We start from the raw sequence: 15788 nt of genomic DNA, 5'->3' as shown, positions 1-15788 counted from the left end.
CACAGACACCAAGCAGAGCCTGAAACGGCTCATCCCTAGAGAAGGTCCATTCAGGAGATACTGAAGGATGGGCCCCTTGGAGTCTCCCTCTCCTCAGCTCCCTCTTGAGAAATCATTACTGTGGAGAGAAACTGGGTGTGAGATGGGACAGGCCCTGGGTCCCTCGGCTCAGAGACAATGGTGGTGCACTGAGTGTCTGCAGCAGGTCCCACCACATAGGTTCCTTGGGCCTCAGTGCCTTTGGATGTGCCATCACCTCTGCCCTGGGTGCTTTTCCCTTCACATCTTCTTATTCAACAGCGAGCGCTGTGCCAAGGCCCGTGGGGCCTGCCCACCTCCCTGGCATCCACAGGAACGTGCCCAAGGCTGCCGGCCATGGAGGCCACAGAGGCATCCTCCAGTAGTCACTCTGGCTATTGCAGCACAGTTGGCCTTTGCACAGGCAGGCAGTGCCAACGAGCTAATGTCCCCAGGAGCAGCTGCCAGCAGATGAGGTGTGGGTGGAGAGACACTCTTGAGGTGTGTTCTCCACTTTCTCCCAGAGTTTCACAGTGGATTGACTTTGATGGTCCTGGTGGGGAACTGGCCAGATGGGGCATCCTCATCAGCTTCCTCCGCCCCTATCCTACTCCTTACCAGTGTTTCTTCAGGCTCTTCCCAAATAAACAGCATGCACAAATCTCAGAGCCTTCTTTGGGGGCACCCAAGCCAAGCCCAGGTGCTGCGTGTCAGACCCAGTGGTAAGCACAGAGGAAAGGAGACTTTTTTAAACACCCACAAACTCAGTTCCTCCCTGGAGAGTTTGTAGTGCAATGGCTGAAGCAGGAGGGAGAGAGACGATCAGCAGACCTGGGTAAGCAGCCCCGGGTCAGGGCCAGGAGGCGCAGGAGCCCGTGCCAGACACCGGCAGAGCCTGAGTGGGAGAAGGTAGGAAGGGGCTAGTTCAGGGAAGGGACTCCAAACAGAAGCGCTCCTGCAGACCATGCAGAGGCAGCCACTGACGCCTGCGGGCTGGGGACAGTAGGATTGGACTGACGTTCACGAAGACGTCTGTGGCAGGGCAGTGGAGAAGCCCGGTGCCCACCCAGAAGGCTGGTGCAGGAACAGCGGTAAGGAGAGAAAGCGTGATGGCGGGCAGGGCCCGGGCACTCTCAATGGGCAGAAGGCGAAGGATCAGAGCTGATGGAGGAGAGCTGCCCCGACCTGGCGATCACTCCGCCACCGGGGCCTGGGGAGACGAGGTTTCCGGCTGCTCCCCAGGTTTGTGGCTTAGGAAACTGGGTGGATGGTGCAGCATTCCCAGCAACACGAACCCAGGAGGAGGAGTGGGTGTGAGGGAAAGATGATGACTTTAATTTTGAACATGATCTTGAGGGGCCTGTCAATCACTGGTTCTCAAATTGTGGTCCCCACCCCGGAATGTGCAGAATGAACTTTCTGAGAACCTGCTGAATCAGGAGCTCTGAGCGAGTCCAATGGCCCCGGTTTTAATAAACCCTCTCCTTCTCCAAGGAGTGGTGTCTTGGAAATATGCAGCAACTGGCTCTCCAAGCAGAGGGGAGGCCTGACTTGGAGTGTTTGCCAATCCCAGTGGTGTAAAGAAGTCCACCACGGCAGATTTCAAGCTGTGCATCTGACATCGCCAAACATCCCACAGAGGCAGGAAGAGGTCCAAACAGAATTCCTGTGTCCCCACCTCCACAGCTGTAGGTCAGCTGCATAAGCCCATCTGGGAGGCAGGTAGGTGTGTGGGTCTAACTCTCAAGAGAGAGAATGGGATGCAGAGAAGATCTGGGAGACACCCAGGCTGATACAAGTGCCTGTGAGGGAAACACAGGAGCACACAGTCACACAGGGAGAAGGGCAGGGTCTCACAGCACAGGGAAGAGAGAGACGCCCAGAAAGAACTGCAGAGGCACAGAGGAGGTGGCCCCCGACCTGGGAAGGTCAGAGAAGCTCCTTAGAGGAGATGGAAGAGGCTGGGTCTTTAAACACAGGGAGGGGTTTGGGCAGGTAAAGAAGAGGGAGGCCAATGTCCCTGGTGGAAGGAAAGGTCAGGTGGAGGACAGAAGGAGGTGGGCTCAGGTGCACTTGGGTGGTGGCTGGTGAGAGGTGTGCACCACACAGCAAGGGAAGCTGAGACCAAAGAAGCCAGGAAAGAAGAATCTTGACTCAGAGCTGAAGATCATTTTGATTTTTTTTTTTTTTTATACTGGGCATTGAACCCAGGGGTGCTTAACCACTGAGCCACATCCTCAGTCCCTTTTATTTTTTATTTTGAATCAGGGTCTTGCTAAGTTGCTTAGGGCCTTGCTAAGTTGCTGAGGCTGACCTCAACCTCAAACTTGCCATCCTCCTGCCTCAGCCTCCCAAGCCGCTGGGCTGACAGGAGTGCACCACGGCACCCTGCTGACCTTCATTCTGAAACATGAGGAACCCGAAGCAGCAGAGGGTTACAAACCGTCCAGAGGCCACGCTCTCTCCTTCCTCAGGTGTCCTGTGCACACCAGTCTTTTCCAATCCCCAAACATGTCCAGGGCTGAGGGTAGCTTAGTGCTTCCCTGGCATCCAGGAGGCCCTGGGCCTGATCCCCAGCACTGCAAAAAATAAATCAGTAAAAGGCTTTCTGTTTGCATTTTGCTGCTTAGAGCCAGGATGGCTCCCCTCTGGGTAATTTCTCGTCCTTCAGGGCTCAACCCCAGTGTCTTCCTTCCCAGGCCGCCGCCTGACTTGGAACAGGCGTCCGAGTCCTCTCTGTCACAGCACTCTGCCCATCTCCTTGCTTCAGCTAGTACTAAACTCTAATGAGAATCGTCAATTGTGAGAACTGTCTTAATTGTTTCCACCCCAGAGGGAAAAGTCACGCACTTCAACTCAGAAATACAAAAGGAAAAGCCAACCCCGTTTCCCACAAGGACTGAATTTGTTCTCAAGCGCCTCCCAGTTCCCCCAGTTCAGGATATTTGGCTCATTGTTTAGGTGTCTCTTCTTTTTTCTGTTTATTTGTTTATTTGGGGTACTGGGGATTGATCCCAAGGTTGCCTTACCACGGAGCCCCATCCCCAGCCCTTTTTATTTTGAGACAGTCTTGCTAAGAGGCTAAGGCTGACTTTGAACTTGCAATCAATCCTCCTGGCTCAGCCTCCTGAGTCACTGGGATTACAGGCATGTGCCACCATGCCCAGAGAATAAGGGTCTTTTCAGATAAATCTAAATATTGCCAACACTGTCCAGAGAGTGTGGCCATTTCAAGAAAAAAATTCCATTATGCAGTGTGTCTTACCTTCCCCTTTTCCGGTCTTCCCAGTCAGTCTGGGCCCTGGAGAGGGCTTGTCTGTCAGAGGGTGGGGAAGGGATTCAAAGGGGAAGCAGCTACAGGGAGATTCCCAATACCACCCTTTGTCTTTACCTTGGCAGGGAGGCAGGTCTGGGTTTGTCCAGGAAAGACACTCCTGTTGCTGTGTCCTCTGCTGACCCATTATCCCAACTCCTGGCCTCTTCTTTATTCCTGAACTTCTTTCTATTTCCTCTTCCTGTCTGTAAAGAGCCCAGGCCCCTTGTAGTGTATCTTCCCTCCCTTTTCAATTAACTTTGTTCTGGGTAGGATCTCCCTCTCCTTCCCTATGACCGTAAGTTCCATGGCCTAGCCTTCATGGTGGAATAGTACAGAAACAGGACAATGGAGAAAAGGCAAATTGTTTAAAGGAAAAAATATTTTAGTCAGGTTTGCATTGCTATAACAAAATACCTGAGGCTGCTAACTTACAAGGAAAAAAAAGGTTCATTTAACTCACAGGTTGGAAGATTCAAAGTCCAGGATTTGTCAGGGTAGGGGTCACTGATTTGACCTCTGATGAGGACAATGGATGGTGGCACCTCATGACAGGAGCAAATGGAGGAGGAGCAAATGGTCACATCTTCAACCAGAACAGAGAAAAGGGAATGGGCAGGGCCAGGATTGCTCCTTTTATAACAATCCTTTTGAGAGAATTCTAACAATCCTCTTGAGAGAGAACTTGAGAAGTCCCATGAGAACTATCAAGAGGTGTCAGGAACTACCTCTTGCCCCCATGACCAAATGACCTCCATTAGGCCCTCCCTCCCAAAGGTTCCATGGCCTCCCAAGAGCACACCCCAGGGACTAAGCCTTTGCATGTGAACATTCAACATCCAAATGGCAGCAGAAAACATATCAGAAGTATTTTAGAACCATTTCCCGAGTCTGTTTATCTGTTTCTTGGCTGTCTGTGTTGGTACACTGGACACCTGTTAAGGACCAGGGCCCCCTTGTTCACAGCTACACCTGCCTCACCTGGCAGAGGGCCTGGTTTGCAGGAGGTTCTCCATAAATGCTGAGCAGGTGAGGGAGGGCACGGAATGATGCAATCTGTGTTTGAGTGTGCCTGAGGGAGGGAAGGAAATTGAGTTTGGAGAGGTGGAGACAAAGGGCTAGGCTAAGGTTGTAGACCAAGGCAATGGAGGTGGTGGGGAAGAAGAGAGAGGGTTTCATTAAAGATAACTGAGGTACACATAGAAAAGGGGGAAAGCAGACAAATTGGACTTCACAATATTAAAATTTTTTGTGCATGGAAAGATGTTCTCACCAGAGTTAAAAAAAAAAAAAAGTGGGAGAAAATATCTGCAAATTGCTTATCTGATAAAGGATTAGCATCCAGAATACTTAAAGAACTTATAAAACTTGACAACAAAAAACCAGCCCACCTGATTCAACAACAGGCCAAGAACTTCCATAGATAATTCTCTAAAGAAGACATCCAGTCAGACACAGTGGTGCATGCCTGTAATCCCAGCAACTTGGGAGGCTGAGGCAGGAGGATGGAGAGTTCAAAGCCAGCCTCAGCAAAAGCGAGGCACTACGCAACTCAGTCTCTAAGTAAAATACAAAATAGGGCTGGGATGTAACTCAGTGGTCAAGTGTCCCCAGTACAAAAAAAAAAGAGAGAGAGAAGAAGAAGAAGACATCCAGCCAGGCATGGTGGTGCACACCTATAATCCCAACAGCTCGGGAGGCTGAGGCAGGAGTGAGCTATCTCCCCAGCCCAGGATTGCAAGTTCAAGGTCAGCCCCAGCAACGTAGCAAGACCCTGTCTCAAAATAAAAAATAAAAAGGGCTGGGGATGTGGTTCAATGGTAAAGCAGCCCTGGGTTCAATCCCTGGTACAAAAAAAAAAAAAAAAAAAAAAAAGGAAGAAGAAGAAGAAGAGGGAGGAGGAGGAGAAGAAAAAAGACATCCAAATGGTACATAAGCACATAAAAAATTGTTCAATCTCAACTACCCACTAGAGAAATGTGAAGTAAAGCCACAATGGAACAGCACTTCACACCCACTAGATGGTGGTGATGGAACAACGGTCACAATACCAGGAAACAAGCACTGGGGTGGACGTTGGGAAACGGAAGCCCTTGGGCATGATTAGTGGAAATACAAAATGGTGGACACCAGCGTGGCAGGTCCTCAGAAAACTAAACCTACCACTTTATACAGCAAAGAGCAACCAAGGAGCCACCATTTTATACAGCAATTCCCCTTCTAGAACTAAGTTTCCAAAAGAATTGAAAATAGAGGCTCTGATCAATATGTGTACACCTGCCCAAAGCAACCCACGTGTCCATTGAGAGATGAGTGGATAAACAAAATGTGATGCATACATACCGTGAAATGCTATTCGACCTTCAGAAGAAATGAAATTCTGACACGTGGTACAATGTGGATGGATTTTGAAGATGTTATGCGAAGTGAAATAGGCCAGACACAAAACAGCAGAAATAATGGTATGATCCAACGTATATGAGGATAATCAAAATCATGGAGAAAGTCGACCAGAGGTTACCAAGGCTGGAAGCAAAGGGGGAGGGGGAGCTACTGCTTGGTGTAGAGCTTCAGTATAGAATAACGGACTGTTGGGACCACGGAATGATGGAAGGAAGACGGGTAGTGGCGATATAAATCGACTTCGCGCCACTGCACTTAGGCTTACACATGGTTAAGACGGTGGCTTTTATGTTATATGCATTTTCCCACAAGAGACTGCGCACCAGGGACAGAGACAGAGAGGAGAGAGGAGGGAAGGACCACTCAAGAAGAGGGAGGACCGTTCGAGAGGGCTTTCAACCCACTGACTGGGGTGAAGAGAAAGGAAAAGTCTAGAATGAGTCCCATGTTTTCAGCTCTTTTGAGAAGGAGATGGAGCCATTCACTGAGAAAAGAATTTCCAAGGGAAATTCGGTTTGGGGTCAAAGTCAGCACCTCCCACGCGGTGAGGTGTGGGGAGCAGCTGGCATGGCTCCCGAGCTCTGAGGAGACATGGAACTAGAAACCATCCACATCTAGGGGTGCTCGAAGCCAGGGGGCCGAGGAGACGGTTAGACAAGAGTGAATAAGTGGGAGCAGCCATGGCCAAGCCGGGAACCCCAGGAAACAGCAGCGTCCTCTCGCCCTGTGTCTCCTGGGAAACGCCTCCCTGCCCGGGGAGGCCCACAGCTACCGTCACATCTGCCTCTCCAGGAAGCCCTCCTCACCAAGCAGAGCGGACAGGCTCTCCTCCGGGCTCCCAGGACGCCTGACTTCACTGTGGCTGTGCACCTGTCCCGTTGCTATGAGCGTGTGCTCGTGTGTCCCCTCTAACTCAGCTCGCAGGATCCCTAGACTTCGGGGCAAGGTTCTAGCCATCTGAGTCCCTGGGGCCTGGCACCACATCCACTGAAAGTTCACTGGGGAATGAACCATCAAAGGAGGATTTTTCTCCCAGTCCCGTGATGTTATCTACATTTCCTACAAATAATAGCCCTAACTTTCTTGGCCCCTCATCTGATGTCTTTTGTGATAACCTTAATCATATTCTACCTTCTCCATATTTATACTCTTACATCATCTTCTCTATTGGACACCAAAACTCTTACAGATGGTTTACTTGTCATAGTGCCTTGAACTTGGGAGGCGGGAGGTGCTCAGGGATGTTCACGCATAATGATTGAAATTCCTTTACAAGAGGTCCCTGGCCTTTCAGATAGCTTGTAAGGGGACATATAATGAAATCTGATAAAGGGCCTTTTCATCAGTTAGCTATCACTGGGTAACAAATAACCCCAAAACTCACTGTCTTAAAACAACAGTCATTTATTACCATATCTTACGTTTTTCAGGACTGACAAGTCATATGCTGAACAAAGCTAGGATGGAAGGAGGAAGAGTCAGGGTTGTGTTGATCTCACCTGAGTCTTCTGCTTCCGGTGGTTGGTAGGAGGTTAATGTTATGGGGCACAACATAAGAACAGACCAATCACCACTGAGAAGTCCAAATTTGAGAGTCTTTATGAAGCCGGCCAGCTGACTGTCTCACACAATGCCCCAAAAATGGCTACTGGGAGAACAGCCCAGACCATAGGGTTTCAGGGGTTTTTACACCATAAGTCAGTACATCAATCATAAGTGTCTGTTGCTATGATTCAAAATTACAAACTAACATCGTGAGATCTGAAATCATTAGCAGAGGGGGAAAGTGGGTCAAAATGACCTTACTTGGGTGCAAATTAAAGAATGGTTACTAACATCTAGACAATCACTGTTGACATCACGGTTGACATGGTACAGTGCTTAGGAAAATAGGAAGCAAAAAGAGAACAACTTTTCATTATACAAGAATTGCCATTTCGTCATTTTGTATTTTAACCAAGTCATGCTAAGTAACTGATGACGGGTACGGAGTCGGGGTGTTCCCATGGGAGAAGAAGTTCCTACCTAACACAGAGTCTCAGGGTAAAATGGAGTCTGTTTAGTCATTGCCCAGAGAGCCTGGCCTATAACAATTCCATGGAGTCAAATATGTCAACCCCTCACAGTTCTTCTCCAGGCATGGTTAGTTGGGGTAACTCCACTCACCTCTCTCTCATTCTCTTCTGGAGTTCAGCAAGCTAGCCCAGATATTCTTCTCATGGCAGTGGCAGGGGCTCTAGAGAATCATTCAAGCTGAATCAGGTGAGCCTTTTTAAGACGCAGCTTATGTCACGTGTCTGTTCATCTCCTATAGCAACATGCGTGGTTACGAGAGGGGTGGAGAATCAGGCCACTAACCCTATCTACTGCAACTTCTTCCTAGCTGTACCTCCAGAGGGCTGGATAAACAGGACACTCACTTTGTGCTCTCTGTTCACCCCAGAAGGACTTATCACTTTGGGATGAACTTCCGGGGTGTCACTTCCTTGGTAAACTTAGTGCCCTCTGTTGTAACATATTCCACAGACTATTGCTGGTTGTGGGTTTATCCTTCTATTGTCCCAGCAACTGCTGCCTTCTTCTTCAGGGTCCCAGAGTAGATGTCAACTACTATCTCTTGAGCACTCTATGGTGGCCTGTTACAGGCCACCAAGACCGCTCCCTTCTCTCACTTCCTCTGTACCTTCTTTTGACCCTTTATCTCATCTACCAGCTATTGCTAGATAGGCTGTTGTATTTACAACTCATTGTTACAAAGTTACCTGCTGACTCTTTACTGACCTATATCAGACCTTTACAAAGTAGTCATCTCAAAAGATTATACTTTTATGTACTTTGATTTCTGAAGGAAGTTTCCAGAACTCCTGCAGTAATGCCATTTGAACACTCTTGAGGGTGACAAATCTTTGCCTTGTTAAGGTGGATGGAATTTTTGGAAACAGCTAACAGTCATTTGGATCCAAAACTGGTGACTAAGGTGGGTGATCAAGCTGGGTCATACTGGGGACAAAAATGAAAGGTGGTTACAAAGAAATGAGCCTGAGATTCTTTCATAGTTTTAAACCTGTCCCTGAGGACAGCCCAAAGGAGTCCCAGATGGAAGCAAAGACAATGTCTTATGAGCACCTAACCCTCCCCAGGTGACTATTGTGAAGTGGCCCGTGTGCCACAGGACTAGAACATGCTGATCTCATTTGCTTGAACTGAGAGTCTGTCTTTCGAATCCTTTGAGCACCTGATGAAAGCGCTCACTCTCCAGAAAAATGCTCATGAGCTGGTAGTTTGCTTATAGTTTGGGGAGCCCATGGGCTCCAGGATAAGGACCTCTACTTGGAATGAGCGCAGGAGCAGCTTTAAGGACCTAGGGAGCGATAAATGCGGTTTGCTTGTTTCTTGGTTTCTGCCCACACATACCTTGAGGAGCCCAGCCTAGGCCAGGGCAGTGACCTCACAGATCTCCAAAAATAGCCCCTGTGGGATCTTCACTCGGAGGTGACCTCTGCTGATGAGCTTCCTGGGCCAGTGCTCACCTCCGTCCCCTCTCCACTCAGCGGCTCTCGGCACGGAGCCCCCCTCCTCAAAGGCTCCATCTCCACCTCAGCGAGGTTCCTGCTTGGGAAGCAGCAGGAAAGAGCCTTGGGGTTCCCATCCAACTCAGAGGGGCAGGCAAAGCACAGTCTTTACTTTGGGCACACAAGGACAAGGCCAGACCAGCTCCGAATCTGGGCGCCTCTCCCTTCAGGCTCAGAGGCAGCCTGTTTGCTGTGAGCGGCAGCCAAGGGCACAGGACGGGAAACTGCCGGCCATGAGGCCTCGCAGCCACAAGAGGGAGCCATGTGCGCTGAAAGAACCAGAAGCCGGGCTGTGATCGCGTCTCCCGCCTTCGTCCCCCAACACCCACGCAAGCTCCCCGCCCGCTGTCGGTGCTGATGGTGGAGGTGGGCGGCGCGCGGGTGCAGGGCTCAGGTGGCCACCATGGAACAGGTTCTCGCTGCCTGGATAGAGGTGCACTGGACAGAAGGCCAGGACACCCTGGGTTCAGGGGTGTTCACCCCAGGACCTCTGAGCTCACAGTCCTTTCTCAAAGCAATCTTCATCCCCTCTTAACTTTGTTTCTTTGTGGTCAAAGAAGCCCAGATTCAAAGGGGAAGTGAGAAAATCAAGATAGGCAAAGGACACCTAGAACTGTCCCTCCTCAAAGCAACCCCATCATCATGATGCAGGAGGTGGACTTCCAGGACCCTAACAGACTGTCCCTTAAGAGGCTGGCGAGCAACAGGACCTTCAGGGAGAATGGGTCTGTGTGTGTTGCTGGGGTGTCGGGAGGCACCTCCGGGCTCATGAACCACAGTTGGCTGAAAGGACAAGTAGCTGAGCTGGTGGGGGGAGCAGGCAGAGGCAAGCTGACCCACTCTGTGCCCCCCAGGGGACAAGGGTGTCTCCTCTATTCAATAAAGCATCCCCTGGCTGGTATTATTCCTGCATTACAGCTCAGGAAAAGGGACTCTGAAGGATGGGATGACTTCCCGGTGGCCTTGCAGCAGAAGTGATGTTGCCAAGATCTGAAGTCAGGTCTGACGTCCCCAGAAGCAGGAACCTTGCAGACCCCGGGACTCACAGGGCAGGGCTCTGCCCCCAGGCCCTGAGAACACAGCCTTCCCCTGTCCCCCCCAGCTCTGCCCTCCTCGCCTGAACCTTCAGCATCCACACAACCTGGAGATCTCGAGACTACTCCAAGGTCACAGCTCTGTGCTGAGAGCACCAAGTCCTGATTTCACGGTCTTCGCCCCTAATCAGCCCTCAAGAGGCCTGGGAGTCGGGGGTGGGCATGAGGGGAAGGTTCTCATCAGACCCAGCAGTGAGGTGTCCACTGCCCAGCCATCAGGGTCCACATCAGGGCCTCTCTCCGTGGCTCTGGAGAATGGGCCAACAGAGACTGACCAGCTTCTCTGCAAAGAGGCCTCCTCCTTCCCTTCCTGGGAGGACAGACAGCTCTGAGAACAGCGCACCCCCCCTGTTCCCACCTCCCTTTCTTAGGACACCTCTGCCCAGGCTCAGCCTAGAGGCCCAGGGGGAGGCTTCCATTGGTTGCCAGGGCAACGGCTCCATTGTTCCTGCTGCAGTTTAGCGCCAGGTCCCCTCAGTCCCCGGACTGGCTCTCCCTACCATTCTTGAGCCAGTGGAGCTACAGGACCCAATTTTTCTCCTCTGTGCCTCTTTGTCACCTCAGGATGCAGAGGAGGGGGAGACAGACTGAGTGGTCACCATGCCAACGTCACACTGCCCACATCCCTGAGGGGGAGGGGGAGAGAAGGGCCAAGGAGATGTTCAGTAGTCTAGGGAGCAGTTGGTGTGTCCCTTGGTCACCTGCCCCAGGGTCCCTGCCACCGGCCCAGCCACAAGCCTTTGAGTCCACTCTTGGAGAGGATTTTTCTAGATTTTGGGCCCAATTTGCTCCATTTTTGCTTGGTTAAACAAAGCTTGGGCTTAGCATTTCTCTTGCCTGTCTTGAATTTCCAACCAGCAGGCAGGACCTTGGCTGTGGGAGAAAAGCCAGGCAATGGCCACCTGCGCTGGGACCCGGTGCCTCACCCACTCACCCACTCACCCACTCACCCACTCACCCACTCACCCACTCACCCACTCTGACTCTCATTCCTTCAACAGCATTCACAAGCGGACTCAGGGCCACCTGGTCAGTTAAGTACTATTAAAACCACATTACACCTGTGGAAACTTCTTCCAAAGGTAAATAGACCAAGAGGCTTCAGCCACTGAGTGTCAGAGGCAGGATTCAGTCTCGGGTCTGCCTGGCTCCGGCAACCCTGCTTTAAAGCAGAGAAGAGATCACGTTCTCCCCACCACTGACAGCATCGGGACTACTGCTGTGCACAATAAGTAGATTGATTATTGACTAAAAATAAAGCCATTATGAGGAAGTTAAGGGCAGGGTGTCTTGCACATTGCAGCTGCTTGGTAAGTATTGCAGTGAGGGAAGGGATGTAGGTTTTGGGTAACCATTCGGTGCATTAGGGCGATCACCCGGCAGACAACCGTTCACTCCCTCATTCACTTGTACACTCAGTCAATGTGCACCAAGGACTTCTGTGTGCCGGACACCACATCAGGCATAATGAGAACGAGGTCTGGTTCCATGTCTGGTGAGAGAGACCGACAGGTGAACCGCCCATTCCAAGGCAGAGCTGGTCCAGGTGCTGGGGGCCGTCCCTTCGGATGGTGTCTGTGACTGCGTTCAAGTCAGAACCCTCTCAGGCTGGCCTCGATGGCGTTTCTCAAGTTCTGAATCACCAGTTCACACATTGTCTGAGCTGAAGTGGATCACGAGATTCTTCCAGTTCAGTTCTCACCTATTTTTGGTGGTTCCATGCACCACCATCACCCTTTGTGCCATATCTACGTACCACCTGATATTATTTAACTTTTTACACCAACTCACTATTGAGCTCTTTAAAAACATAACTCTATATCCACAGCATGTATTTTATATCATAAAATGCATTGTAAACAGAACAACTTTATAAGATTCTAAGGTGATACAGTTGCTGCCAAGGACCCTGTGACTCTAAGACTCACTCTCTTTAGGTAAAAGGGAAATTAGTGACTTGCAGGTGAGGACTGTGTTCTTCTGGAGTCAGTAAAGGATCCAAGATGGCGGAGTGCAAACTTGCTCTGAAAACCATTGCCTGGGTAGCTTTTGGGGAGATCATTCCTCAAAACCAAAAGGCTGTTGCTAACTCCCAGAAGTCCTGTCTGAGAAACTACCAGCTATTGACTGGACTTACTATATGGCCAATGATGCCAAGGTGGGCTTGGTGCATGACTGAAAAGAAGCTTAATCCCTAAGTTTCCTGTGCCAGAGGATAAAGATACCGCCCAGGTGAATGTTGCAGAAAAGGAAGCTGTACAAAGTTGTGCTGAGTTTGTGTCTCTCTCAAAGGCCAGGACTGAGGAATACGAGACACAGTTAAAGAAAATGAGGAATGTAATACCATTGAGGACTTGAATGAGGTCTTCCCAGAAGACAAATCAGACAAGAAGTATCCCTATTGACCACACCAGCCTGCTGAGAATTTGTAAAGTCGAATCAAGGAGGAAGTTCTAGCCCTTGTATTACAAAGGGCATTAAAAATAAAAATAATTATATAGTTTTTAAAAAGGAAAATTAGCAAGTGTTAGCAAGATGTAGAACCTTACAGACACCAACAGATTCCTTTTCTTTGATTTAGAAGACTTGGAAGAGAATTTTAAAAGGAGGAACTGTTCTTGGTGGGCCATTTAATGTTACGCAGGGGCTGCCACACAAGAGCCACCTGACACCCTCTCAGGAGCCTATACAGTTGACACCAACAACTGAGAAACACCGATGAGTCCTGGTTCCTCCCTGAACAGGTAACTGTTCCCCTCGGAAGGCAGGTCAGGACCTCAGATGACCTTCATGCACAGTTCTCCATGTGGTCCTCTATCCCTTCCCCTGATCCCTTCCTGTAATCATGATAATCGGCTGTGAGCTCCACTAACATCCCTGTCCCCACCCCACCTGCACCTCCAATTCAGCACTGTTTGGACTCCCCCTTCCGTGCCTCCACACAGTCAGCTGGTTTCCACTCCAGAGGGGAGCCCCACGGGTAGGAGGAGCCCCAAGGGCAGAGATTCCCAGCCTTGCCTTTATGCAACGCTCAGCAGGGCCTCAGTCACCACAGTGACTCACTGGCCGCCTCCTGGATTCTCTTGTTGGTCGGCTTTTGACATTTTCCCTTCTAAGCACGTTATAAGAGAAAAACAAGCAGGATAGCATTCTGTACAGAGGAGGGAAGATCTCCATCTCCAAATGCTGACCCTCCCCCACGTCACACACACACACACACACACACACACACACACACACACACACACACACCTGTTACTAGTACCTACCAGTCCACCATTAGTGCTTCATTCTTTCCTGAAGTATTATTCCAGCTAAAATAAAAAGCAAATTAAGAAAGGAATTTGTTTATCATGCATTCTGATTCCATTTATGTGAAATGTCCAAAATAGGCAAACCTATAGAGACAGAAAGCAGATTAGTGGTTTCCTAGAGCCAGAGGCAATGGGGGATTGGGGTTGGTGGCTGAAGGATATGGGAGTTTTTATTTGTTTTGTATGAGGTGATTGAAGTGTTCTGTAATTGATTGTAGTGATGGTTGGACAATTATGTGAATATTCTCAAAACCACTGAGTCGTACCATCTAAATGGGTGAATCGTATGGTATGTGAAATATCTTGATGAAGCTGTTACCAAAAGACAAAGTGGGGGACGGGGTGGGGAAGGAGGAGAAGGGAGAGGGAGGGACTGCTCCCTCTCTCCGCCACCCCCATCAACCCATCTTCTATTCTTCTGCTGATCACTCACTTTAATAATAATCAGAGCTCGCAGTGCTATGTTGTGGGGAGCCATCGATATTTAGCAGAATCAGGCTTGGTTGAGCCAAGGTCTGACTCCCCGGAACTGGCAGTCATGAGACACTGTTTCAGATAGCATGGGGTAGGTGGCCCTGGACAGAGATGGCTCCTCATCTGAGGAAATGCTCATTCTCTAAGCAAATGGCTTCCCTAACTCCACCCCATCCTGTTCCTCACAGAAGAAGCCCTTCCCAGTCCCCCTTTACCTATGTGACTATAAATAAAGGTGAAGGTGGGCTTCTCTGTTTCGTTGGAGGCCAGATCTGTCATGGCCCAGTCCACCATACCCTCTTCCATTTGAAAAGAATATTGACTCTTGTGTTTATTGATTAGATAAGTTTCTTGGTGATTAATTGGTAGCCAGCACCATCCTGTTCTCTGACAGAAACTCTTTCCCTCATCTACATGGGATGTGGCAGGAGAACCCCCTACACTATGTGTTTGACAAACATTCTTCATTTAATTCCCTGGGAGGTCACTTATTCACAAAGCTCACTAGCAGAGGTGACCCTGTGCTTGGTACAGAATTTTGAGGAGTGGGATGTTTCTGGGCTTCCCATACTACTCCCAGGTTCCTCTGCCAGCATCTCCTTACAAAACCAGGTCCTCCATGGATATCACAAACCAGCCCCAGGATCCCCCTCAACCCAGCCTCCTTCCAGTGTGCTCACCTGCATGGGTCCATCACAGGAAGACTACAAAGACTGTGGAGGAAGTCACTGCTTTGACCCTCCAGGAGGGTTTAAAGTAATGTAACAAGCACAGGGTTTTTAAATCATGACTCAAGATCCAGAGAACCAAGGACTTCCTCTAACTGTCCTAAAAGAGCATCCTATGATTGCCCTGAAATAATTTCTGACCCCAGAGTTAGCCAGTTGATGTAACCAAAAATCAAATGTAGATGTTTTATCCAACAGGTGACTGACTCACAACCTAAGTTGAATTCACAGCCTCACGGGATTTCCCATGTGAAAGTTGGCACAATGATTAGACAGGACCAAGTCCCAAAACAGAATGGCGGACTTAGGAGAACTCAGTTAAATCTGGAACCTCCAGAACTCATCAAGCTTTTCTCACCAGTAGAAACCACCTCTCCCTACCTCTCCTGCCTGCCTGGGAAGGCCAATCCTGCCTTTCCTGAAGACTCCACGGCTCTTCTCTGCCCCCAATACCTCACTCGTCCTCCACATCCATGGCTGAAGACAATCTCCATGTCCAGGGAGTCAGCTGTCAAGCTGTACCCAAGTTGTGCCAAAAGAGACAAATTTATATAGCAATGAAAACCTGGAGAACAGGCAGGAGGAGGAGAAAGGGAGGGAAGGGCACTGGCCCCCTTTGAAAGTACTCTAGGTGCTGGGTAGTGTGCTTGCTGGGGATGACGGTGGAAGATACTGGCCTGGAAATCTGTTCCTGGGCTTTAATGAGAATAATGAGATCCCAGCATTGGCTATGTAGTAACGCTTATCATCCAGAATTAAAGTGGACATAGAAGACAGCAGGGCCAGAATGGCAGTCAGAATAGAGGGACACACAGGGATCTTTGCTGGCAGCTAATCAATCATAGGTACCAAGGACTAAAATACATGGGGCA

The 15788-nt window shown here is 49.7% G+C and overlaps 1 pseudogene; it reads left to right on the top strand.

Annotated features, from left to right (window-relative positions):
- Positions 1 to 12403: 12403 nt before the first annotated feature.
- On the top strand, positions 12404 to 12832 carry LOC124958100 (ATP synthase subunit d, mitochondrial-like; annotated as a pseudogene).
- Positions 12833 to 15788: the final 2956 nt, after the last annotated feature.

Source organism: Sciurus carolinensis, chromosome 11 (genome assembly GCF_902686445.1).
Source record: "Sciurus carolinensis chromosome 11, mSciCar1.2, whole genome shotgun sequence".
NCBI lineage: Eukaryota > Metazoa > Chordata > Mammalia > Rodentia > Sciuridae > Sciurus > Sciurus carolinensis.
The sequence above is the reverse complement of the archived record's forward strand: the minus strand, read 5'-3'. Positions and strand labels throughout refer to the sequence as shown.